At 45.8% G+C, this 26,818-nt stretch overlaps 1 long non-coding RNA gene across 16 annotated transcripts; it reads left to right on the top strand.

Annotated features, from left to right (window-relative positions):
* The first annotated feature begins 20,140 nt into the window (after positions 1-20,140).
* On the top strand, positions 20,141-25,604 carry LOC125551063 (uncharacterized). Of its 16 annotated transcripts, none has more exons than XR_007302182.2 (8): positions 20,144-20,690; positions 20,747-20,812; positions 22,335-22,373; positions 22,470-22,990; positions 23,146-23,287; positions 23,389-23,464; positions 24,054-24,800; positions 25,315-25,604. It is a non-coding gene; the product is annotated as an uncharacterized LOC125551063 (long non-coding RNA). The 16 variants fall into 16 exon arrangements; XR_007302181.2 differs by having other exon boundaries at positions 20,147-22,373; positions 22,470-22,543; positions 22,648-22,700; positions 22,914-22,990; XR_007302183.2 differs by having other exon boundaries at positions 20,147-22,373; positions 22,470-22,535; positions 22,648-22,700; positions 22,914-22,990.
* Positions 25,605-26,818: the final 1,214 nt, after the last annotated feature.

Genomic DNA, 26,818 nt, shown 5'->3' on the forward strand with positions numbered 1-26,818 from the left:
CCGGCCGAGGTTTCCACATACGGCCCCGAACGATGTGAACAGGGATCCCGAGACACCAAACGGGTGACTCGGTATACCGTGCCACGGTGTATCTACCGCAACATAGCCCACCCCTAGGGTCAGCGCTACACACGGCCGCCAACACATAACCTACAAACACCAGAAACTATTTGCAACTCCTGGACAGAGTACTAGGGTGGTTAAGAAGCCAAGAGGGTCAATTAAGGATCCCAATGCATGGTAGTAGCTGAATCTTAAATCACACATACAGATCTCAGTTCTTAGGGACGGCCTCAATGAAACAACCCACCATGTACTCCTACATGGCCTCTCATCGATACCTTTACCAAAACATGTTCAACACATCCCTCACATTACCGGCATAAGCATTTCACTCTGGCCCATCACCCAGATGAACCAGACCTGACACAACTCTAAGCATAGCAGGCATAGCAAGGTAGGAATCACATACATGGCTCAATCAACTCCTACACATGCTAGTGGGTTTCATCTAGTTACTGTGGCAATGACAGGTCATGCAGAGGATAAGGGTTCAACTACCGTAGCACACAGCAGTTTGAATCGCGTTGTCTTAATGCAGTAAACAAGAGCAGAAGCGAGAACATGGGTTTGTATCGGAATGATCAATGGTTGCTTGCCTGATGGAGTGGTAGTGGGATACTGCCCTTCAGTTGGATACTCGTGAATATCCTCGGAGGCAGAACCTACCACGAAGAACACATCGGAACACAATCAACACATGACGATATGCAACAATATGATGCATGCTATGACATGGCAATATGAATGTGTCTTGGCCTAATGCAAGCTATAACATAAAGTAATGAACTCATTTGAATCAAAGATTCAAATATTAGCTCATTAAACATGGCCTTAATAGTGCATTTCCTTATTCTGCTTAAATAGCAAGGTAAACTTGTTTTGTCATGCATGAAACCATTACAGATGGATAGATTGAATTTTTCTGATCATTTTTCATATATAAATCTTTGCATTTGGAGCTATGGTTGATTTTCTATGATTTTTAGAAGTTTTAACTATTTTCTGGAGATTCCTGAATAAAAATAAATCCAGAAAATGCATTACTGCGTCAGCATTGTGTCATGCTGACCTCAGCAGGTCAAAGGCGCCAGCCCAGGTCAAACCTGACTGGTGGGCCCCTTCTGTCAGCCTCTCAGCTAATTAACAGGATTAGATTAACACTAATTAGCTGTCAGTGGGGCCTGGGCCCACATGTCAGTGACTGATTTAATTAAAATTAATTAAAACTAATCCTAAATTAGTCAGCAGACCGGCCCCACCTGTCATAGACTCAGGGGGGTCTACCTGGGCCCACCCAGGAGTCAAACTGGGTCAAACTCGCCGGCGACTCGACGCCGGCGAGGCCCGAGACGGTGGCGCAGCTCGGAAAACACCCACAGGGCACGGGCGAGGCCGTTCTTGGGCTCGTTGGAGAGCTCTTGCAGTCGCGCATCTAGTGGTGGTGGAGGCCGGGCCTACGGTGGCCGGAGACGACGACGGTGAGCTCCAAGGCGGCGGCCGGAGTTCAGCCATGTGCGGGGAGTGGGCTGCGGCGTGCAAACACGGAAACTGAAGTGCTAGCGAGGCACTACGCGATGCGGCAAGCACGTTGCATAGCACGGGAGGACCAAATGGTCGCCGGAGCGACGCCGGCGACGAGCTCGAGCGGAGACGAGCTTCGGCCATGGTGGAACTATGGCCTAGAGGGTGCAAACGCGTGGGAAAGAAGAGGGGAAAGGCGGCGGAGCTCACAGGGAGGTCGATGAGCAGCTCAGTGGGCTCGGGGGCGACCGGAGCAAGGCGAATCGATGAACGGCGTCCGGCGGGTACCGAGGTTGAAGACGATCCGATGGCGGCGATGCGTGGCTCGGTGGGGAGGGCGAGGGCGTCGCGGCGGAGCTTCTGGACAGGTCAGAGAGGTGAGGGGGTGACGGAGAGCGCGACTACGGCAGTGAGACGACGACAAGCTCGTCGGCCATGGTGTGGGAGAGGGTGAGGGAGACGAGGGGAGAGTGAGCGAGGATGAGAGGGGGACGTGGGGGTCGCGTGGCACCCCTAGGCGTCTCCAGGCGTCGGCGGAAGCAGGAGGTGGCCGGCGTGTGGCCGCGGGCGCCGGCCACGCGCTCCATGTCCTTCTGGCGCGAGGAGGACGACGACTGGCAGAGCCAGTAGGCTGGGCCGAGCCAGGTGGCTGGGCCAGCACAGGTAAGGCCCGGGTGGGCTTCCCTCTCTCTCTCTCTCTTTTTATTTGTTTCTGTTTTTCTAATTAACTACAACTGTTGGGCTTTAAATAAAATACTAAAACATTTCCAAAAATCCTGAAAATAATTGTGGGCTCTATTTAGATTATTTCCAACAGCAAACATTTATTTCCAGGATTATTTGAGCATTTAAATTATTTTATAGCATTTAAATGCCCAGATTCAAATACTTATGATTTAATTTAATGACCTTCTGTTGACCTAGAAAATTGTGCACCAATTTTGCCAGAGGTTTTAACCCAAGACAAGGAGGGTGAACTTTTTAGAAGGGCATTTCAGGTTCATTGAAAATAATTTTAGTAAACCCTAGTTGTTTCCAGGGGGGTGTTGGGGGTTTCTGCTTTCCCCATTTCAAATTTAAGAGAAATTTAAACATGATGCACACTCTAATGCTTGAACTAGCTAGGGTGTGACACCTATTTTGCGGACTGTATCCTGATAGAGCAGGTTGAGGCTGCTGCCACCGTCCATGAGGACTCGCGTGAGGTGGAATCCATCAATAATTGGGTCAAGGACCAGTGCGGCTAAACCGCCATGAAAGATACTGGTCTAATGGTCCATGCGATCAAAGGTGATCGGGCAGGACGACCATGGGTTGAATTTTGGGGCGACTGGCTTTATCGCATAGACGTCCCTGAGCGCATGTTTGCGCTCCCTCTTGTGGATATGGGTAACGTATATCATGTTCACCGTTTTAACCTGGGGGGAAACTTCTTCTGTCCCCCTGTGTTCGGTGGACGGGGCTCCTCGTCGTCATTCTCGCTTTGCGACCCCTTCTCCTTGTGTTCGGCATTTAACTTGCTTGTCTGTTTAAAGACCCAACAACTCCGGTGGGTATGATTGGCTAGTTTATCCGGGGTATTGTGGATCTGACATGGACGATCGAGTACGTGGTCCAAGCTGGAAGAGCCTGGATTGTTCCTTTTATATGGCTTCTTCCGCTGACTAGACTTGGAGCCACTGAATCCGGCGTTGACCGCCGTGTCATCAGTATTGTCACCATTTTTTCGACGCTTATGCCTGTCGCGTTGGGACTTGCCGTTGTTGTTCTTGGCTTCAGAGGTGCCAGGTTCGCTTGCATTATGATTGCTACGGGCTAGCCAACTATCTTCGCCCGCACAAAAGCGGGTCATAAGTGCCGTGAGGGCCACCATGGACTTCGGATTTTCTTGGTCGAGGTGTCGGGCGAGCCATTCGTTGCAGATGCTATGCTTAAAGAACGCTAGGGCTTCGGCATCCGGGCAGTCGACGATCTGGTTCTTTTTAGTTAGGAACCTTGCCCAGAATTTCATGGCTGATTCTCCGGGCTGCTGAACTATGTGACTTAAGTCGTCGGCATCCGGAGGTCGGATGTATGTGCCTTGTAAGTTGTCGCGAAAGGCGTCTTCCAAGTCCTCCCAGCTACCAATGGAGTTTTTGGGCAGGTTGTTCAACCAGTGCCGAGCTGGTCCCTTGAGTTTTAGCGGGAGGTATTTGATGGCATGAAGATCATCACTGCGGGCCGTATGAATATGGAGAAGAAAGTCCTCAATCCATACCGCGGGATCTGTTGTTCCATCATATGATTCGATATTTACAGGTTTAAACCCTTCTGGGAATTCATGCTCCATTACTTCATCAGTGAAGTAGAGGGGTGTGCGGCGCCTCTATATCGGGCCAGGTAGCGACGTAGTTTGGATGGAGTTCGTCTGTGGCTTTCGGCCCGGGCGTGATTATGCTTGTCATTTTTGTCTTGATAGCCATCTTTGCGCGCCGGGGCACGCCCCCGCGATCCGTAGATCGACCTGGCCAGACCTGCTCTATTCTTTAGGTCCTGCCGCAGGTCATATGTGTATCCCTGAGCCGTTGTGTCTCTACCTTTATGACGAGACAGTATGGACCGGTGATCGGCTTGAGTTGCCGTTTTGTCCCGGCCACGTGGTGGTCGGTCAGCTGCATTACGTGTTGCTGGTACGGGCTCAAGTGCCTCGTCATCGAATTGAGGTAGAAGTTTGCACTTTGGGTAACTTTTGGTTGGGTGCACGAGGCCGTATTCCTCGGCTGCCAGGACATTAGTCCATTTGTCGTTGAGTGTATCTTGATCAGGTTGAAGTTGTTGCTGTTTCTATTTCAGACTCCTTTTACTGGCTATTAGATGTTGCTTAAGGCGCTCCTGTTCGAGAGGTTCCTCAGGCACGATAAAGTCTTTGTCGCCGAGCTCACCTCGTCCTCGCAGAGTGGAAGGTAATTACTGTCCTCCGAGTCTTCGTTTGCGGCCTATTCATCAGGGCTAACTTGCCCATCCTCCCGATCGTCTTGTTCAGAGTTTTGCTTGACGGGGTTTTCTTGGTCTTCGGCATCGTCCGGAGTATTGTTGTCTCTTGTGCCAGTATTGTTGTCTTTGCTGCGGCGTGATTTAGAGCGGCGCCTTCGCTGTTTTGGTTGTATCTCGGGAGGTTTATCCTCTACTGGATTTTTCTCATTATCGCCATCACCCTCCTTGGGTGTATCCACCATGTACACGTCATACGAAGAGGTGGCCGTCCAGTGTCCGATAAACGGCGGGTTTTGGGCTTGCTCTTCTCCAGCATCGTCGTCCATACCGTCAATGTCTTCGGAGCCGTAATCGAGCATGTCAGTTAAGTCCTCGACAGTGGCGATGAAGTGGGTGGTGGGTGGGACGTAAAATTCCCTGTTTTCAACCCCTAGTCCGGGCTGGGCGTAGTTCGATGTTGCTCCCTCGTAATGACGAGGGATCACATCAAGTCCAGAGCCTCGCTTAAAGGCGAGGTTTGGCCAAGGAGAAGAGAATCCGTGGAGTACGGCGGGAAGGGGATTCCTTGGCCGAGCTCACACGATGCGGACTTCGAGAGTTTAGAGCTAGTGTCCGGGGAAGAGTCCGGCTTTGTGATGGTTGCCAGCGACACTGCTTCCTCCGGCTCTCCCGTACTGGGCTTAGTGGCCACAGATAGTCCGGCGGGTTTAGAAATCTCGTCTTCGGACCTGGCGACGCGCTCTGGCTCTAAGGCCAGAGCGGAGGTTGGGGTTGTGAATCCTTGGAAGATCAAGTCTCCTCAGATGTCAGCGACATAAGCCAAGTTTCCCAAACTAATCTAGTGACCTGGGGCGTAGCTGTCGATCTGCTCTAGATGGCCAAGCAAGTTGGCCCATAGTGCGAAGCCACCGAGCACAAAGATCTGACCGGGGAGGAAAACCTTGGTGTCTACTACACAACCTTCTTGTTGTAGACATTGTTGGGCCTCCAAGTGCAGAGGTTTGTAGGACAGTAGCAAATTTCCCTCAAGTGGATGACCATGACCTAAGGTTTATCAATCCGTGGGAGGCGTAGGATGAAGATGGTCTCTCTCAAGCAAGCCTGCAATCAAATAATAAAGAGTCTCTTATGTCCCCAACACACCCAATACAATGGTAAATTGTATAGGTGCACTAGTTCGGCGAAGAGATGGTGATACAAGTGCAATATGGATGATAGATAAAGGTCTTTGTAATCTGAAAATATAAAAACAGCAAGGTAACTAATGATAAAAGTGAGCGTAAATGGTATTGCAATGAGTTAAAACAAGGCATAGGGTTTATACTTTCACTAGTGCAAGTTCTCTCAACAATCATAACATAATTGGATCATATAACTATCCCTCAACATGCAACAAAGAGTCACTCCAAAGTCACTAATAGCGGAGAACAAACGAAGAGATTATGGTAGGGTACGAAACCACCTCAAAGTTATTCTTTCTGATCAATCTATTCAAAAGTTCGTAGTAGAATAACACCTTAAGGCACAAACCAACCAAAACCCTAATGTCACCTAGATACTCCAATGTCACCTCAAGTATCCGTGGGTATGATTATATGATATGCATCACACAATCTCAAATTCATCTATTCAACCAACACAAAGAACTTCAAAGAGTGCCCCAAAGTTTCTACCAGAGAGTCAAGACGAAAACGTGTGCCAACCTCTATGCATAAGTTCACGAGGTCAAGGAACTCGCAATTTGATCACCAAAACATACATCAAGTGGATCACGTGATATCCCATTGTCACCACAGATAAGCACATGCAAGACATACATCAAGTGTTCTCAAATCCTTAAAGACTCAATCCGATAAGATAACTTCAAAGGGAAAACTCAATTCATCACAAGAGAGTAGAGGGGGGAGAAACATCACAAGATCCAACTATAATAGCAAAGCTCGTGATACATCAAGATCGTACCACCTCAAGAACACGAGAGAGAGAGAGAGATCAAGCACATAGCTATTGGTACATACCCTCAGCCCCGAGGGTGAACTACTCCCTCCTCGTCATGGAGAGCACCGGGATGATGAAGATGGCCACCGGAGAGGGATTCCCCCCCTCCGACAGGGTGCCGGAACGGATCTAGATTGGTTTTCGGTGGCTACGGAGGCTTCTGGCGGCGGAACTCCCGATCTAGGTTTATTTCTGGAAGTTTTGGGTTATATAAGAGGTGTTGGAGTCAGGAACAAGTCAGGGGGGTCTCTGAGCTGTCCACGAGGCAGGGGGCGCGCCCAGGGGGTGGGCGCGCCTCCACCCTCGTGGGCAGCCCGGGACTCTTCTGGCCTAACTCTTTTACTCCATGGCCTTCTTCTGGTCCAAACAAAATCTCCGTCTAGCTTCAGGTCAATTGGACTCCATTTGGTTTTCCTTTTCTACGATACTCTAAAACAAGGAAAAAATAGAAACTGGCACTGGGCTCTAGGTTAATAGGTTAGTCCCAAAAATCATATAAAATAGCATATAAATGCATATAAAACATCCTATATGGATAATATAATAGCATGGAACAATCAAAAATTATAGATACGTTGGAGACATATCAATCCTCCCCAAGGGCAGCATTGTTGTAGATGATTGATGGAGCCATCGAACCTTCTGGTGACGATGCAGCAGAACTCTCAATGAAAGCACCAATGTCGGTGTCAAAACCGGCGGATCTCGGGTAGGGGGTCCCGAACTGTGCGTCTAAGGTTGATGGTAACAGGAGGCAGGGGACACGATGTTTTACCCAGGTCCGGGCCCTCTTGATGGAGGTAATACCCTACGTCCTGCTTGATTGATCTTGATGAGTATGAGGATTACAAGAGTTGATCTACCACGAGATCGTTGTGGCTAAACCCTAGAAGTCTAGACTGTATGATTGTGATTGCCCCTATGGACTAAACCCTCTGGTTTATATAGACACCGGAGGGGCCTAGGGTTGTACAGAGTTGGTTTACAAAGGAAGGAATCTACATATCCGAATGCCAAGCTTGCCATCCATGGAAAGGAGAGTCCCACCCGTACACAGGAGGAAGTCTTCTGTCTTATATCTTCATAGCCCATTAGTCTGGCCCATGTTACATAGTCCAGACGCCCGAGGACCCCTTAATCTAGGACTCCCTCAGGCACCCTTTGGCCCATCTTAGCATGAGACCGACACCAAAAAATCCTATAAATAGAGAAACCACCAGAAATAACCCTATAACTTGGACTCCGCTGTCGCATGCCTCTGTACCTTCAAAATACCATCTGGAGCCCTGTTCCGGCACCCTCCTGGAGGGGGAAATCATCACCGGAGGCCATCGTCATCATCCCGCCGGCCACCATGATGAGGAGGGAGTAGTTCACCCTCGAGGCTAGGGTTATGCAGAAGTAGCTATGTGTTTGATCTCTCTCTCCCATGTTCTTGATTTGTCACGATCTTGATGTACCGCGAGCTTTGTTAATATAGTTGGATCATATGGTGGTTTCCCCTCTCTATCTTGTTGTGACTAATTGAGTTTTTACCTTTGAAGTTTCATTATTATTGGATCAAATACTTGTTGGATATGAGAACACTTGATGTATGTCTTGCATATGAATACCCGTGGTGATAATGGGGTATTATATTGGTTCACTTGATGTATGGTTTGGCACTCAACTCGTGGATTCCTGAGGTGACGTTGTGGTAATATATGCATAGGGGTTGATGCACATTTTCGTCCTACTTTCTCTGGTAGAAATCTTGGGGCACTCTTTGAAGTTCTTTGTTGGATTGAATATTATGAATCTGAAGTTGTTTGATGCATATCGTATAATTGACTCATAGATACTTGTGGTGACATTGGAGTATATCTATGTGACAGTAGAGTTGGTTGATGTGTATCATATGGTGTTATTTTAGTACGGACTCTAGGGCTGTTCGTGACACTTATATGAATAGCTCAATAGGTTGATCAGAAAGAATAACTTTCAGGTGGTTTCATACCCTACAAACAATTTCATCTTATGGTCTCCACTAGATAAGAACATTGGAGTGATTCTTTGTCGCAAGTTGAGGGATTGTTATATGATTCAATTATGTTAGCACTGTTGAGAGATTGCACTAGCGAAAGTATGAACACTAGGCCTTGTTTTCAAGCATTGCAATACCGTTCATGCTCAACTGTGACATTGCAATCATGCTTATCATTCAGGGAACTCACATTAAACATTGTATTAAATTCTTCTTTTACCACTTCATAGCAATTTTCATATTGCACGTTTTGAACAAAAACTTTATAAACATAAGCAATTTGGCACAACTTCACTTCCATGTTTTTGTAGTTTTGTTTTATATACCAAACTAGTCAAAAAAAGAAACCAAAAGATTCAATTGCAAGTTCTAAAGAAGATACCTTCAAGCACTCACCTCCCCAGCAACGGCGCTAGAAATAGCTTCATGTCTACTACACAACTTTATTCCTGTAGACTTTGCTGGGTCTCCAAGCGAAGAGTTTGTAGTACAACAGCAATTTTCCCTCAAGTGGATGACCTAAGACTTATCAACCCATAGGAGGTGTAGGATGAAGATGGTCCTCTTTCAAACAATCCTGTAATCAAATACAAATAATCTCTTGTGTCCCCAAGACACGCAATACAATTGTCATTTGTATAGGTGCACTAGTTCGGCGAAGAGGTGATGATAGATGTGTAATATGGACGGTGGAAATAGCTTTTATAATCTGAATAAATAAAAACAACAAGGTAGCATTTAACAAAAGTGTGTGAAAATGGTGTCTCAATTCTTAGAAACAAGGCCTAGGGTTCGTACTTTCTCTAGTGCAATGCCTCAATGTCATTAACTTAATTGGACCACATGATAATCCCTCAAAGTGCAGTAAACAATCACTCCAAAGTTTCTATTTATATTGGAGAAAGTAGGATGGAATTGCGGAGGTAGCAAACCACCTCAAAGTTGTGTTTCCAATCAATCTATTGAACCACCCCAAGTGACACGAATAGTCCTAGAGATTGTACTACGACAACACCATATGATATGTATCAATTAACCCTTATGTCACCTAGAACACCCTAATGCCACCATGAGTCTCCGCAAGTTAAGACATGCATCGAGGGATGTCAAACCCAAAGTATTCAATCCAACATAAAAAAAACTCAAAGAGCAAGACTCTATTCATCACAAAAGAGATACAGAGGGAAGAACATCATAAGATCCAACTATATTGATAAAGCTCATGATACATCAAGATCGTGTCAAATCAAGAACACACACAGAGAGAGAGAGAGAGAGAGAGAGAGAACACATAGCTACCGGTACAAACCCTCGGCCCCGAGGGTGAACTGCTCACATATCACCATTGAGGCAGCAAGGATGATGAAGAGGCCTCCCATGATGACTAATATGTCTCCAACGTATCTATAATTTTTATTGTTCCGTGCTATTATATTATCCATCTCGGATGTTTTATATGCTATTTTATATCATTTTTTGGGACTAACCTATTAACCTAGTGCCCAGTGCCAATTGCTGTGTTTCCTTGTTTTTGACTTTTACATAAAGGAATATCAAATGGAGTCCAAATGGAATAAAACTTTACAATGGTTTTTCTTGGACTAGAAGAAACCCAGGAGACTTGGAGAGGAGTCCAGAAGCCCTAAGAGGAGGCCACAAGCCGTAGGGGCGCGCCCCAAGGCTTGTGGGCCCCCCGTAGACCTCCTAACCCTAATTCTTGCTCCATAAATACCCAAATATTCCCTCTACACCAGAAGCGTCCACAAAAATACTTTTCTGCCGCCGCAAGCTTCTGTTCTTGTGAGATCCCATCTTGGGGCCTTTTCTGGCACTCCACCGGAGGGGGGTTCGATCACAGAGGGCCTCTACACCAACCTTGCTGCCCTTTCGATGATGTGTGGGTAGTTTACCACAGACCTACATGTCCATAGCTAGTAGCTAGATGGCTTCTTCTCTCTCTTTGATCTTTAATACAATGTTCTCCTCGATGTTCTTGGAGTTCTATCCGATGTAATCTTCCTTTGTAGTGTGTTTGTTAAGATCCAATGAATTGTGGATTTATGATCAGATTATCTATGAATATTATTTGAGTCTTCTCTAAACTCTTTTATGCATGATTAAGATAGCTTTGTATTTCTCTCTGATCCATTGATTTGGTTTGGCCAACTAGATTGATCTATTTTTTGTAATGGGAGAGGTGCTTTGTGATGGGTTCAATCTTGCGGTGTCCTCACCAAGTGACAATAGGGGTTGCGAGGCACGTATTGTATTGTTGCCATTAAGGATAAAAAGATGGGGTTTATATCATCTTGCTTGAGTTTATCCCTCTACATCATGTCATCTTGCTTAATGTGTTACTCTATTCTCTTGAACTTAATACTCTAGATGCAGGCAGGAGTCGGTCGATGTGTGGAGTAATAGTAGTAGATGCAGGCAGGAGTCGGTCTACTTGTCACTGGCATGATGCTTATATTCATGATCATTGCCTTACATATCGTCATAACTATGCGCTTTTCTATCAATTGCTCAACAGTAATTTGTTCACCCATTGTATGTTTTCTTTCAAGAGAGAAGCCTCTAGTGAATCCTATGGCCACCGGGTCTATTTTCCATCATTTATTTTCAGATCTATAAAACCAAAAACCCCAAAAAATACCTTGCTGTAATTTATTTACCTTTACTTTATTTTGCCTTTTATTTATCTTTTATATCTATCTCTATTAGGTCTCACTCTTGTTCATGGCCGTTAAGGGATTGACAAGCCCTTTTTCGCGTTGTGTGCAAGTGTTTGTTAGTTTGTGCAGGTGCATCTATTGGAGACTTGCTTGTTCCTCCTACTGGATTGATACCATGGTTCTTAACTGAGGGGAATATTTATCTCTACTTTGCTGCATTACCCTTTCCTCCTCAAGGGAAATAGCAACACAAGCTCAGGAAGTAGCAATGACTCTCCCCTCCGGTAATCCGCCGACGAAGCCTGTACCACCAGAAAAGCATGAGCAACACTGGGATGCCATTGGTGTTAGAGAACTTATGTAACTAGATTATTGACTCTAGTGCAAATGGGAGACTATTGGAAGTATGCCCTAGAGGCAATAATATTTGTATTACATGTCCATTATTAAGTTGTATATTCGTGCTATAATTGTATTAGTTCTTGAATATGAAATTCAGAGGGAAACCCAAATATATATGCTGAAACATAAACACCAATATGATTCCTAGTCATGCCATTAAGACTACCTCATGTATTGATGATGACTTGTTTTCCTGATCATGAGCATTGTTATTGTAACAAGGATGCTACCAGTAATGAGAACACATTGTTATTGGGAAAATGGTGTTGGATAGATCGAATTTATGAATTACTGAGAGATGTTATCTTGTTAGTATTTCATATAACTTGTTCATGATTAGTGAGTTCCTTAGACCATGAGTATATTGTATGCCAACATGCCGGATGGTTACTTTTGTGGTTACCAACATCACTATGTAACTAGATGTGAATAAAGGTGACTTATGGGTATACCGGAAACATATGTCTCAGTATTAATAGTTCAAGACAGGGATTTGCTCCTCTCATGATAGAGAGATACTCTATGGGCCCACTTGGTGTTACATTGTTATTATCATCTTTCCAGACGTATTTCCACCTTTTATTCGCGGATGATAGCCTGCTATCTTTCAAGGCAAGTGTTAATGGAGCTGAAGAGGTATCAAACCTACTAGAATCATACTGCAGGGTATCTGGACAGAGAATTAACATGGATAAATTGTCCATCTTCTTCAGTAAGGATGTCCTAATATTGTTCGGACTGCAGTAAAGGATCATTTGCATGTCCCAAATGAATCTCTTAGTGAAAGGTTTGGTAATGCCTACGGATGTTGGGCATTCCAAGATGGGGACTTTCAAATATCTAAGTGATAGAATCTGTGAGAAGGTCAAGGGATGGGTGGGAAAGCTTTTATCATCAGGTGGTAAGGATGTTTTAATCAAGGTTGTTGCTCAAGCAATCCCAGTATATTCGATGGCATGTTTTAAACTACCACAAGGATTTTGTGAACACATAAACTCCATTATCAGGAAGTTTTGGTGGGGATTCAAAGAGGGTAAAAGAAAACCAGCATGGGTTTCTTGGGAAGTTATGACAAGGCCCATATATTAGGGCGGGTTAGGATTTAGGGACATGGAAATTTTTAACCTCGCCCTACTTGCTAGGCAGTCATGGAGGATTAATCAAGAGCCCAACTCTCTTAGCGCGAGAATATTGAAATCATTCTACTTCCCTAAGACTACTATCCTTAATGCAGAACTTGGCACAAAACCCTCCCAGGTGTGGCATCCAATTCTAGAGGGCATGGATATCCTGAAGCAAGGTTTGATTCGAAGAACTGGAAATGAACAAGAGACTTTTATTTGGTCAGACAATTGGATCCCTAAAAATTCCTATCTTCGGCCAATTTAATCTCTTGTACAGAATCCACCGGAGAGGGTTGCAGATCTTATGGAGCCAGCTACATCAAGCTGGATTGAGCAGCTAATACGCAACATCTTCTTGCCCAATGATGCCGAGGAAATTTTGAAAATCCTGGTTTGCACACAGAATATTGATGACTACTCGGCGTGGCATCCGAACAGTAAGGGAGTTTTTTAAGTGAGCTCGGCCTACAAATTCATCATCAGGACTAAAACTCAGCAAGAGTTTTGGCTTGAGGGCTATGGCGAATCCTTTGATGGTACCAAAGAAGAGAGTGCATGGTCATCGTTGTGGAAGACCAAAATTCCCGCCGAAAGTTTTTCTGTGGAGATTGGCACATCACTCACTGCTAACTTTTGGTGTGTTGCTTCGAAGAAAAATGATAGAAGTTGATACTTGTCCTCTATGCAGAGCCGAGGACTCGTGGAGACACGCACTTTTGAGCTGCACTATGGCTAGGTGCATATGGGCTTTGTCAGATGACGTTCTTGTTGATAAAATATCTGATAATATGGAACCTAGTGCAAAAAATTAGGTGTTCAATTTGCATGAGAATCTTAATCATGAACGGTCCACGAGGCTGGTCATCACACTATGGGCGATATGGTATGCACGAAGGAAAGTTGTGTATGAATCGATCTTTTAGGGGCCTATACAAACAGTTGAATTCATAAATACGTACTTGCGTGATCTGGGGGAGGCTGTAACGCCCGGATAATTAACCTACAATGAAACTCTGCTAATAATGCCACGTCACCTCCGTTACTGTTGCTAATCTTTCGTTAGTTCAAAACCAATTCAAAAATCAATTCAAGATATGGCAAACAACAACAGTTTTCAAACATTGAAACAAAAATATTCGGTGAATGCCAAATATTGCACTGGTAATTATTATGAAGAAACATGTTTTGAAGACTTAAATATTTTAAATTGAATTAAAATAGAAAAGGAAAAAATAAAAATAAAAAAATAAAAAAGAGAAAAAGGCAGAGCCCTCCCACTGGGCCATCTGTGGCCCAGCTGGCCAGCCCAATTGGGCAAAGGGCCAACCGGCCAGCCCACCCTCACTCCATAACCCCCACGCCCCTGAAACCCTAACCTACTCTCTCATCGCCCCACACCCCACTCCCATACTCCCTCGACTGGATCTGGATCGGGAGGAGCCCGATCCCATCGTCCCCCCGGTCTCCCGCCGCCCCGGCCACCTCGCCATCACCGGAGCAACCTCGCCGGCCTGCCTCCTCCTCCCCGCCGGACTGCTTCCTCTCCGTCCCCGTCGTCTCTGTCCTCCACCTCGACCCCCACTGCCTCGGACCCTACACCTCCCGTGAGATTCTTCTCCTCCGGTCCCCGTTCTCTCCACGCCGCGCCCGTTGCCTGCACCCGCTAGCTCCCGCCGCGTCCCGTTGTGCTCTCCTGCTGTCGCCCGAGCTCCGCGCCGTCGTGTCGCCCGCTCGTCCCCCCCCCCGCACGCGCCCGTGCGCGCCACGCAGCCACCGCTCGCTGGAGCCATCCGTCGCTGTCGTGGCGACTGCCGCGCTCTGCTCCTGCTGCTGTTACTCTGCCGCCGCTGCTGCGCTGCCCTCTCTGTCGCGGCGCTGGCCGCCTCCCCGCGTCCCGCTCCGGCCAGCGCCCCATGGCCCCGTGCCTTGCCGCGCCTGGCCTCCGCCCTCTCCTCCTCCTGCGGCCGCGCCACCGCGCCCGCCCGCGCGCCACTGGCCGCGTTGGCGCCATCCCTCGCCTCCGCTCGTCGTGGCACCGGTTGGCCGCGCCGGCTTGCCCCGCCGTCGGTGCCCCGACGGCCTCGTCCTGCTCTGCGGGCGAGTGCCCGCTCGGGTGCGCCCGCACCCGGTAGCCCGCCCCGCTAAGGCCCCCTGGCCCTATGACGCATGGCCCCACGGCCCCAGAAAATGATTAAAAAATATAATAAAAAATTAAAAATAAATAAAAAATAAATATTTATTTATTAATTAGCTAAATAATTCACTTAATTAATTTTATTTAAAATTAACTAATTATGATCAATTAACATAATAACTAATTAATCTAATTAACTACTGCTAATTAGCTAAACAGTCCCTGATAGGTGGGACCCACATGTCAGGTTGACCAGGTCAATGGCCAACGTTGACTGCTGACGTCATGATGACATCAGCAAGCACTATTCTGGATAATGTTGAATTAAAATAATTAAATAAATGCTAAAAATGATTTAAATCTTTTAAAATTAATATAAAATAAACCGTAGCTCGGATGGAAAAACTTTGTACATGAAAGTTGCTCAAAACGACGAGAGGAATCCGAATACGCATCCCGTTCGTCCGCCACACATCCCTAGCATAGCGAACACGCAACTTTCCCCCCTCTGGTTCATCTCTCCGAAAACGCGAAACACCGGGGATACTTTCCCGGTTGTTTTCCCCTTCGCCGTATCATCTCCTACTGCGTTAAGGCACACCTAGCACCGTTACTCGTCATGTCATGCATCGATATGCATCTGTTTGCATTGTATTCATTGTTTCTTCCCCCTCTTCTCTCCGGTAGACTACGAGACTAACGCCTGCTGCTGGTGCCCCGATCGACTACGTTGTTGACGACCCCTACTTGCCAAAGCAACCAGGCAAGCCCCCCCTGATCACCAGATATCGCCTATTCTTCTCTCTACTGCTTGCATTAGAGTAGTGTAGCATGTTACTGCTTTCCGTTAATCCTATTCTGTTGCATAGCCTGTCATTGTTGCTACAGTTGTTGATACCTTACCTGCATTCCTAAATGCTTAGTATAGGATGCTAGTTTATCATCAGTGGCCCTACATTCTTGTCCGTCTGTCGTGCTATACTATCGGGCTGTGATCACTAGGGAGGTGATCACGGGTATATACCTATATACATATACATGATACATGTGATGACTAAAGACGGGTCGGCTCGTAGAGTACCCGCGAGTGATTCATAGATTGGGGGCTGAAAGGACCTTTGTCCCGACGGCCCTCTAGGTGGATCTTTGTGGCGGAGCGACATGGTAGGTTGAGACCACCCAGGAGAGAGGTGGGCCTGGCCCTAGTCGGCGTTCGCGGTTACTTCAAGATAACACGCTTAACGAGATCTTGGTATTTGATCTGAGTATGGCCACTGGCCTATATGCACTAACCAACTACGCGGGAACAGTTATGGGCACTCAATGTCGTGGTATCAGCCGAAGCCTTCGTGACGTGAGCGACTGAGTGGCGCACGCCGGGTTGGACTGCGTAACGCAACTTCCTTTGTAATGGAGGTTGCTAGGTCTGCTCACCGGCCGCGTATGCAACATGCAGGTGTGCAATGGGTGATTGGCCCAGACCCTCCCCCCCGACGCTTAGGATTTATACTGGCGCGATGACCTCTCTGTTGTGCCTAGGAGGGGCTGCGACGTGTTGATCTTCCGAGGCCGGGCATGACCCAGGAAAGTGTGTCCGGCCAAAGGGGATCGAGCGTGTTGGGAAATGTGGCGCACCCCTGCAGGGAGGTTTATCTATTCGAATAGCCGTGTCCCTCGGTAAAAGGACGACCCGGAGTTGTACCTTGACCTTATGACAACTAGAACCGGATACTTAATAAAATACACCCTTCCAAGTGCCAGATACAGCCTGGTGATCGCTCTCTCACAGGGCGACGAGGGGAGGATCACCGAGTAGGATTATGTTATGCGATGATACTTGGTGAACTTACCATCTACTCTCTTCTACATGCTGCAAGATGGAGACGGCCAGAAGCGTAGTCTTCGATAGGACTAGCTATCCCCCTCTTATTCCGGCATTCTGCAGTTCACTCCACATATACTACCCCTTTCATTGATACCAATGCATATGTAGTGTAGCTCCTTGTTTGCGAGTACTTTGGATGAGTACTCACGGTTGCTTTGCTCCCCCCCTTTTCCCCTTTCTATACCCTTTTGTTGCGACCAGAAGTTGGAGTCCAGGAGCCAGACGCCACCGTCGACGACGACTCCTACTACTCTGGAGGTGCCTACTACTACGTGTAGGCTGCTAATGACGACTAGGAGTAGTTTAGGAGGTTCCATGCAGGAGGCCTATGCCTCCTTCGATATGTATCCCAGTTTGTGCTAGCCTTCTTAAGGCAGACTTGTTTACTTATGTTTGTACTCAGATATTGTTGCTTCCACCGACTCGTCTATGATCGAGCTCTTGTATTCGAGCCCTCGAGGCCCCTGTCTTATAATATGATGCTTGTATGACTTATTTTATCTGTAGAGTTGTATTGTGATATCTTCCCATGAGTCCCTAATCTTGATCGTACACATTTGCGTGTATGATTAGTGTACGATTGAATCGGGGGCATCACAGAGGCCCTGGAGCCGGATGCAGCTCCGAGACAGTCAACAGGGCACTCAACAGATAGTACTGAACGATGAATGGCTCCACCTGAAAGCACTTTCAAATTCAATGTTGATGGAGTTGTAGCTAACCATGGCAAGCTGGGCATTTCGGTGGCGGTGTGCAGGAACCATGATGGCATCTACATGGGGTCCTCGACGTTAGTTTCTCAGATGAATGACCAAACAACTTTGGAAGCATATGTTGTGAGGGAATCTCTTGCCCTCTCTGAGGATTTGGGCATCCAGCATCTTCACGTCGTCTCGGATTGCCTTGGAGTAATTAACGATATTCATCAACTCACAGGTGGAAGGCATGGTGCAGTTATCAAGGAGATCATCAGCCGCTCGAGACTTTTTCTTTCATGTACTTTCATCCATGAACATAGGTGGTTTAATTTTGAGGCACACAATCTAGCTAAGTACTCATGTAATTTAGGAGTAGACCGTCATTTGTGGTTGGGGATTCCCCACGATCAAAATCTTGTACCCATGAACATTTCTGAGACTTAATAAAGTGGGCCTAGATTTCTAAAAAACCATCTTGCCAGACACTTGTGATTATGATCACGCTATACCGGAACATGGACCCGAGTAAATAGAGCAAAACCAATAATGAGGATAATTGGTATAGTAATCAAGGAGTTGATTGCGAGGATACCAATTATCTCACCTCGGGTTTTGTAAATGTTCGCGAAGCAAAGGGAATGGTATTCGTAAACAAAGGTTCGTTTGAGTAATTCATGAATATGCGGAAGTTATTAAGGGTGTCCAGATCCCTCTATTAACTATTGACCGGAAAGTGTCCTCTTATTTCTAAACTTGTAGGGTCACACATTTAACGGGGAATAGTCATGGTTACCGGAGAAATGAGAAATGGGTAAATGAGCTCCGAAATAGTTTTGGATAGTTCTGAAAGTGTTTCGGATAGTTACAGGAGGGTTCTATGAATTCCGGAAAGGTATAACATGATTTTGGAAAATTCGGATCTATATATGGAAAGTTTTTAGGGGTCTTGGAATGGGTTTCGGAGACATCCGGGATTTAATTTGTGGAAGAAAGTTGTGGAGAGATGTCATGAGATGACCCCCTTAGTGGGCCCCATAGGTCCCACATGGGGTGCCACTTCCATATGGAAGGGCTGAATTAGGCAAGGAGAGGGAGTCCTTCCCTCCTTGCTCTAATTGGAGGAGTATGACTCCCCCTCCTTGGGCGCCCCCTCCTCTCTCTCCACCTATATATATGTGTGGAGGGCTCCCTATTGCAACACATCAATCCAAAGGGGATCCCTCCTGCATAGCTCCACACTCTACCGGTCTAATTGGCCTAAGTGTTTAGGCTTCCAATTAGACGGGCTCTAATCTTGGTCTAATTGGTTTAATAGATTAGACTCCTAATTAGACAGAAGCGCCGCTAGGCTTTCTCTCTCTAGTTTTCTCGGAGTTCTTCTACCTGGACGTCGAAGCTCTACCGGACTACTACTACGGAATGCGTGGATACCTCAGAGGGATTGTACACTTTGACTCTCATCTCGGAGAACTTTCTCATGGCTGGGAGGTGAAACCTAGCTGCGGGAAACCGTTGCGCTGCACCGACTCTTCATAGCTTCCACTACTCTTCTCATCCGTGATTTTGATCGTTACCGTCATCTTCATAGAGTTTCTGGGTGTGATCGTGTAGGATAATTTTTTGTTGCGTAGCACATTCCCATACACTAATACTCTTATGATCATACAATGTATAACCAATAGCAACACGATGGTTCCATAGGACTGACAATAATCTCTTTTACATGATGATTCCAAAATTGGAGGCAGGCAGTGGAGGCCCGTTTGGAGGTTGCTCCATATCCAACCATCAGCATAGGAGCATAGTTTTAGCTTTTCCTGCTCACGCCGCACACGATATTTTAAGCAACTCGGCTTCCATGCAACACCGCGACGGGAACCCGACCTTTAATGCATGCACGCTCCCTTAGATTTTCGTGGCGTGCCGTCGGATGGCCATCACGGGCATCATCTCCTATCTTGCGAGTGAGCATGCTGGGAGGAATTGTGAGCAGACGTGATAATCTGTGCACCCGTGAAGCGCCCGAGCTAGCCGCAACAACGTTTCTCACTAGGAGACACACCCTTTGACCACCCGTCGCCGCCCGCCTGCTGCCTTCCCAACTGCCTCCTTAATGGTGCTGGCAGGAGCCTATAATAGGTTGTCACCCTCCCTCTCCTTGGTGCCTCACATTCTCATCTCGTCCAGCTCCAATCCCATCCTCGTCTTCAATGACGCACCTGGAGAAGCTCCCCCTCGTCTTCAATTTTGGGGATGATGAGGAGGAGAAGCACATGGCAGATCCTTTAAACCCTTAAGGGGCCAGATGAACGTGGCTCTATAGAAAGCTACGAAAATGGAGCAGCAGATTTGGGCCCTCGGGACTGCGCCCACACCCGCCGCCGCAAATGGATGGTCGGGCTGGGCCACCGCCGCAGAAGCGCATTTCTGGATCGTCGAAGCCCGCATTGCCGCATTCTACACTAGCCGTGGCCGTGGCGATGGTGGTAGCTGTAGCTAAAACTGGTAGACTGTTTAACCAAATATGGTCCATCTACTACCACTATAAAAGGAAGAGAGCGGCAGATCCAAACAATCGCAACCATCCATCATGAACATCTAATGGTCCGTAGTTTTTCTATGTTTAATACTAGCAAGCCACTAATCACGCAGTAAGCAGAAGGACCCGCACGACTAATCCTCCCCGTTCCTTCGTCCTGAACAAAACTGCCCGCACGAACCCATGACCTTCGCTACTCCTCCTCTGCTACCCACGCCTCCCGCAGATCCCCCGCTCGGCCGCTCCCCGCAGATCCTCTGCTGCCCCACGGACGCGACCGCGGACTGCCGCCGCCGATGATCCCATCTGATGGCGGCGCCGACCCATCCCTGGCGCTGGATGCGGTGACCTCCGGCAGAGGCGCGCCCGGCCACGCCTTCCCCAGCACAGTCTCGCCGGGCTGCCTCCGCTCCTCCGGCAGCGCCGCGCCCGTTCGCCGCAGCCCGCCGGCGAGGGCACAATCGATGCCGACCTGCACGCGCAAGGGGAGGCGGCAGGAGCAGTCGTGCAAGGGCAGGACCAGCCGTGCGGTCAATCGAGCAATCCTTTTGCATCTTGGCCGCCATGTCCCCCGCCGTCGACGACGCCCGCTGTGGCGATCTCCGCCCTGGCGACCAGCTCTGCCTCGCCTGCCAAATCAAATCTACGAACTAAGGTTGATTTCTATGACTTCAGTTCGCTGGTGGTACTGGCATAACGCTTATGTTGCAGGCTTCTCCAGAATGATTCCTCATAAGAGATATCTCAACCAGTCATAAGTTAGCCTGAAGACATAAGGTGCAGATATTCTTCCTTGGTATAAGAGATACTTTCAACTAATCACACGTGCAATGTTACATTTGAGTAAGGGATTACCATGTTCTCTGAATTTTCTACCCGACAGATATGTTCAACTATATTTAGAGTATTCTGATAAAGGGTTTACCCCCGCTTTATATTATAAAGCATCCGGATATTTAGAGTATTATACATCTCTAATCTGCATATTTGAGACCAACATGATAATGTTCCATACTTCTTAAGCCATTTTGGTGCCACCTATTGTACCATCATTTTTTGCTTCAGGTATTGTCCTTATTTCCAAACAATTCCATTGTCTTCGCTTCTCTACGCACATGTGTTTTTTAGTCTTCCTCTCACTCTTTTGAGCTTCTACAGAACTGAGTCTGACTGCTATGTTTACCCTTCTGAATAATACCCTTATCAAGTTTTCAGCTTTTAATGTAAAACTGTAACCAATTACCGAAATTTTGGAGTTCTTTTTCACCTTTTCTTGTCCGGTTGTGGATAAAAAAAACTTATGCTGAATCATTGCGTCTCCAGACGAGCAGTGCAGATTTGAGAGTTAGGTTATTTGTCAAAAGTTTTCCGTTTTATCCATACAATAGTAAAATTAGTTTTACATAATTTGAATGTGTGCTCGCATGAGCTTGTAAACTTCTCTCATGTGTCCACACAAGGGCGGAGGGAAGATTCTTTCTGTGAAGAAACCTATTTTGTATGAAGTTGTAGTTGATTTTGTCGGACTGGGAAGTGATGGATGCACCAAGTAGGTGGTCTTTATTTCCGGGATTAGAATTTTCAAAAGGGCTGTTTCTTCTCACCTTGATCTTGTGATCTAATGAAATTTATTCCTGATTTTTATCAGGGACACAACAGTGAAGATGTTTTTGAATTTCGTGTTGTAGCTAAATGGTGAAGTTTTCATGAATTCATGTTATGAATTGGTTCTCACTTTTTTTATCATAACCTTTTATTATCTCATGATTTATTGATTTTTTTTGTTTTTTCTATTGATATTTCTGTTTGCAAAACGATTATTAGATATTGGAGAATTAACGAGGTATGGCTACTGCCAAGCATGCTTTCAGAAGTACACGATTCAAGAGATTTTCTATTTTGGCAGAAGTTGGTGTGCCTACTGACAAGTGTGCTCTGAAAATTAGTCAATTACTGCACCAGCTGGACTTATAGATCGGTTCACAAGGTTCTTTCTGGACAGTAGTAATGGTTTTAATACATTTAAAACATGTATGGTTATTTGATTCATGAACAAAACAAATATATTCTCTTTTGAGCTTTGGGCATTTCACATATGACCATTGTACTGTTGCACTATTACTACGACCTATGTGAAAGGTAAATAAACCTTTCAGCAACATATGTTGGTATAATTCTCTCCCAACTAGCATTATATGCCATATATAGTTGGGTTTTTTTTACCGAAATGTTAGGAGCCTCGTGTATAAGGTATGCAGAAATTCTCACTTTGGGGAAGTGATTAATTCTTCATGTGCAGTAACCTGGAGAGATGGTGCTGGTGGATTCTAGCCGCAAGGTGAGTGGCTTGATCCTTGATTAATCATGTTTAATTTTAAATGGATGTGAAGTGATTGTCCTAGATCAATGCGTGATTTATGTGCAAATGCTACAGTCGAAGACATGCAGTTGCTTGCCGTCGATGAAGCGACATCAACATGGGTAGCTGATCCAGTCATCTGTTAGTCTGTTCGTCTTTCTTCCTTGCACTTTGTTCTTCAGTCATGTGTTGGGCATCCTTCCCCATGCTACTGACTCTATGGTGTCGCTGGCCCATGCTTCTGACTCTCCAGACATATACTCACTTGTTAGAAATCCCATGGCAATTGCTTTCATGTGAATTTTGGTTAGTACTCCGTATTTATGATGTTGCTGGCCTCATTGCTCTGAATATACTACCACACTGCATGATAAAATCAACAATGACTTTTCTTAATGCATGTAAATTATCGCTTCTCTGTAATGTTTGATGTCAATTTATTCCATGACAATGGTGCAAACTAGGATCTGACCGGACAAGACAGCCGCATATTTAGTTTAGGTGTTGCTGTTACTGCAGGCCCTTGTCCAGATGGAGGACTTGGCTTCTTCAGTGAGGATAATTCAATACTACACTTTGATTCAATAGAGTGCGAGGTAATTTTCTTCTTACCTGATGTGGTTACATCTAAGTAAAATTTCCTTTGGGTGCTTCAACACCAACCGGGCTTCTGTCTATAGAGTTGTTTTTATTTATATTTCTTGAGCTGCTGTTGTTGCTTCTCATTTTTTATATTTGTTTCTTGATATAGCTTCATTCGGGTTTAAGTGCGTTGCTGCTGGTCGCCTCTTGTGATTGTGTACAGCTTGCTTCTGACATAGCCAAGATTAAAGGAGAGGAGAGTCATTGCTGATGGCTTGGAACTTTTTGGTGCATCATGCTATGCGACTAAGGTGCAATGCCTTATCCATTGAAGCTTTTGTTTCTTCATCTAACATGTACACCTTGAACAGAACCATCTTCTTTTTGTTTCTTTTTTTTCAATTCTGGATAGGTCACGCTGACAGACACTTGGTGAGATGTTTGAAGCTGCTCATAGTATCATGACCTAGCTTGGAGACTGTGCCAAGGTATCATCTGCAGTGTCATGTCTGTGTTCTGTCTAAATAGCATGCGATGCTTTACATTGGCATCAGAAAGTCCACTTCAATATCATTTTTTGGCTGCTTTATAGTATTAGTACTACTATTTTTCTTCTGTAATCATGGATTTGCAATTTGACTGAAGCTGTAAATTTTGATATGTTGCCTTGTGGTTAAGTTTTTATAAGAAAATAGTTAGTAATTGTGAATTTCTTCATTCTCAACAGATAGAATGTTCCTTTCTTTTCCTGTATACCCATTACAGTGGTACGTATCCTTCATTACAAAGAGCCAGTTTGTCGTTGCAGTGTTTTTCTATTCACTTAAATCTATACATAGTTAGATGTCTTTCCCGATGTGCAAAACTCGATGGATGGCACATAAATTGCTTGTTTAACAGATGGAATTCAGGGATTTATGGCATTCATTATATTGATTATAATGCTCTGTACATATTCATTATATTGGTGAGTGTGAAATAGAGTGCAATGCACGCGCCAGCATGATCAGATCATTGGTAGATCAATTTTGAAGCCTGGCTGATGAATGACTAGCTTATATGGTTCTGTTGTTGTAGGCTGAAGTTTTCTTTCTTGGGCAACTAAGGCAGAAGAACCTGGTGAAATTGGTTGGGTAGTGCTACGAGCATGAACACCGGATGTTGGTGTACAAATTCATGAGCGTTGGGAGCCTTGAGACGCACCTCTTCAAAAGTGAGTTCTTCACTGCTTTCTGTCAGTTGATCATTCCAAGTATTAGTATGTTTGGTGGTTCCTGAGACCAGCAAGATAAAGAAAAATGTTACTCTCTCCAATACAAAATAAGTGTCGTGGTTTTAATTAAAATTTGAACTAAAACCATGACACTTACTATGGATTTGTAAGAGTAATTCAGAATTCTGAGCACGTACGAGTGCCATCTGGTCCATTGATAATGAACTGTTCTTGTCCCCTGAACTTTCTTTTCCATAAGTCACAAGTCAAGAGGATAGCTGAGCTCTCTCTCCCTTCCAAAGGGACTACACTTTCTCTTTTTAAAATCAGATGAATGTAAATATTCGATATTTACTAAAAAGGGATACTGGATATTTTGGATTGAAAATTTACTTGTCCGACCAGCTTCTTGGTACTTGTAAGTTAGTACAACTCTTGGTCAATGTGGATGAGGAAACTGACCTGAAACATCCTATTTCCTTCACGTATAAATGGCTCCCTCCTGCGGATGATAAGGATGAAGATCGCCGTCGGCCCAAGGGCCTTAACTTTCTCCATGACACCAACCTGCCGGTGATCTACAAGCAGGCCTTCAACATCTACTGGACTAGGTAGGTCACACGTAACTTGAGACTTTCTGCTAAGAAAAGAAGCAGTTCTCAAATGTCTCTCATTTTGGAACTTTAGTGATGGTTACTGAAAAATGGGGTCGAACAGTACATCACACCTCTTATGCTGAAATTACCACAAAAGTATGTGACAAATGAAAAAAATAATTTGATCTTGAATCTTAATTTCAAATCTTTACCTTTTGACCTGTTGAACCATCAAAGATGCCATGTTTCTGAGCTTTAGCTAGCCCAGTGCGTTAAGTGTAGCTCTGACCTGACTGGAACTCTGAATATTCTTGGATGGATGCCAAACCTGAGAAATCCTATGAACATTTTGCCGTCATGGTCACATAATTGTCCAGTGAGATATGAAGCTTCTTGTGTACTTTGTCCACCTATATTTGAAAATGAATCCACTTTATGAACAAGAATACTTTAAAGTATTTACCCCAGGTATCTGTATGCTATTACAAGGATCGAACTTATTTCCATCTTTCTTCGGTGCAAGCTGCAGGGTCAGTTTGAGCCTTCACGAGCTCGACATCGGAGCCAGCACTCTACATGCTTATCGACGCAGTGGCCATCGAGGTCAAACTTGTCCGTAAATACTTGTCGGAGTAATGGATGTATCTATACGCATTTTAGTTTTAGACACATCCATTTTTATGCATTTCTTCGACATGTACTGTGATTTGTGAAGACGTGCGTTGCACGTACACGCTAACTAGTCAATGTAAGTAGCATGGCGACAACTTTTCCCTCCAAAAATATTTGGAATGAAATCGAACTATAGTCTGAATCAAATGTGTTTTAAATTTTTGGTTTTAAATAAGCGACTCTACTCTAATGCATGTGGCAAACACGCGGTACCCAAAACGGAATAACTGTCAGTAGACATGCATATACACTGAACCTAAACGGCGTGCTTGTGCTGGATATACGAACGATCATCTGATGATTCTGATCAATGAAATAGAGGCGTGCGCTGACCGTTGATTGGCGGCTTTGTTCCCTGGCGGCTGGTGCTCGCCGGTGCACACGACGAGCTAGACCTCGTGCTTGATGACACTGTCTACTAGCCGCTACTGCGTCGTCCTGAGCCGTGTACGGTGCATCCGTGTGGTGTGGGATGTCGATCAGGCGGGAGCAGATCAGAGGATGGGATGGGGTGGTCCAAGTGGGGCACGGCCCTACGCCGAATGACGCATCAAGACAGCGACACGTGGCGAGTGAGCGGAGGCGGAGTTGCCGGTCCGTGCGGCGTGGGGCAAATTTGACCTGTGGACAAAATCAAATCACAGAATGAACTGTTCGTGAAACTATTTCACGCGGCTGACCTTTTTGTATGACGCCCGACACGAAGGCGTCACACTACATTGTGCAACGCCTCACAGATAGGCGCTACACGCCTGGCCAACGTTGCATCCCAAACTGCCTAAAAATTGCTAAGTCATTGTGCAGAGCCTACGAGCTAGGCGCGGCACTGTATAGTGTGGCGCCTAGCTCTCAGGCGCTGCACTACAAAATGAAGCAACCACTAATGCAACGCCTAGAAGCTAGGCGCTACACTGTATAGTGTGGCGCCTAGCTCTCAGGCGCTGCACACTGACTTAGTAATTTTCGGATCACATGGGTGCGACGCTGGCCAGGCGTGTAGCGCCTATCTGCGAGGCGTTGCACAGTGTAGTGTGACGCCTTCGTGTCGGGCGTCACACAAAAAAGTCAGCCGCGTGAAATAGTTTTACGAGCAGTTCATTCTGTGATTTGATTTTGTCCATAGGTCAAATTTATTAATTTTGCCACGGCGTGGTGCTGGTGCGTGCTACGGTGGGCCTATACGGCCAGTTTAAGCCACCAGTTGACATCACTATTGATGAATGAATATTTTTTTTAGAAAAACCTCCATCTCTTGACCGTTGGATGGGCATATCCAACAACAACTAATATTTTAGAAAATACCCAGAAGCTCTCCGGCGCTCCGCACCTCTATATGAAAAAAATTCTCCAAAAATAAAAAA

Source organism: Triticum urartu, chromosome 4A (genome assembly GCF_056163025.1).
Source record: "Triticum urartu cultivar PI428250 chromosome 4A, HENAU_Tu73, whole genome shotgun sequence".
NCBI classification, from domain to species: Eukaryota; Viridiplantae; Streptophyta; class Magnoliopsida; order Poales; family Poaceae; genus Triticum; species Triticum urartu.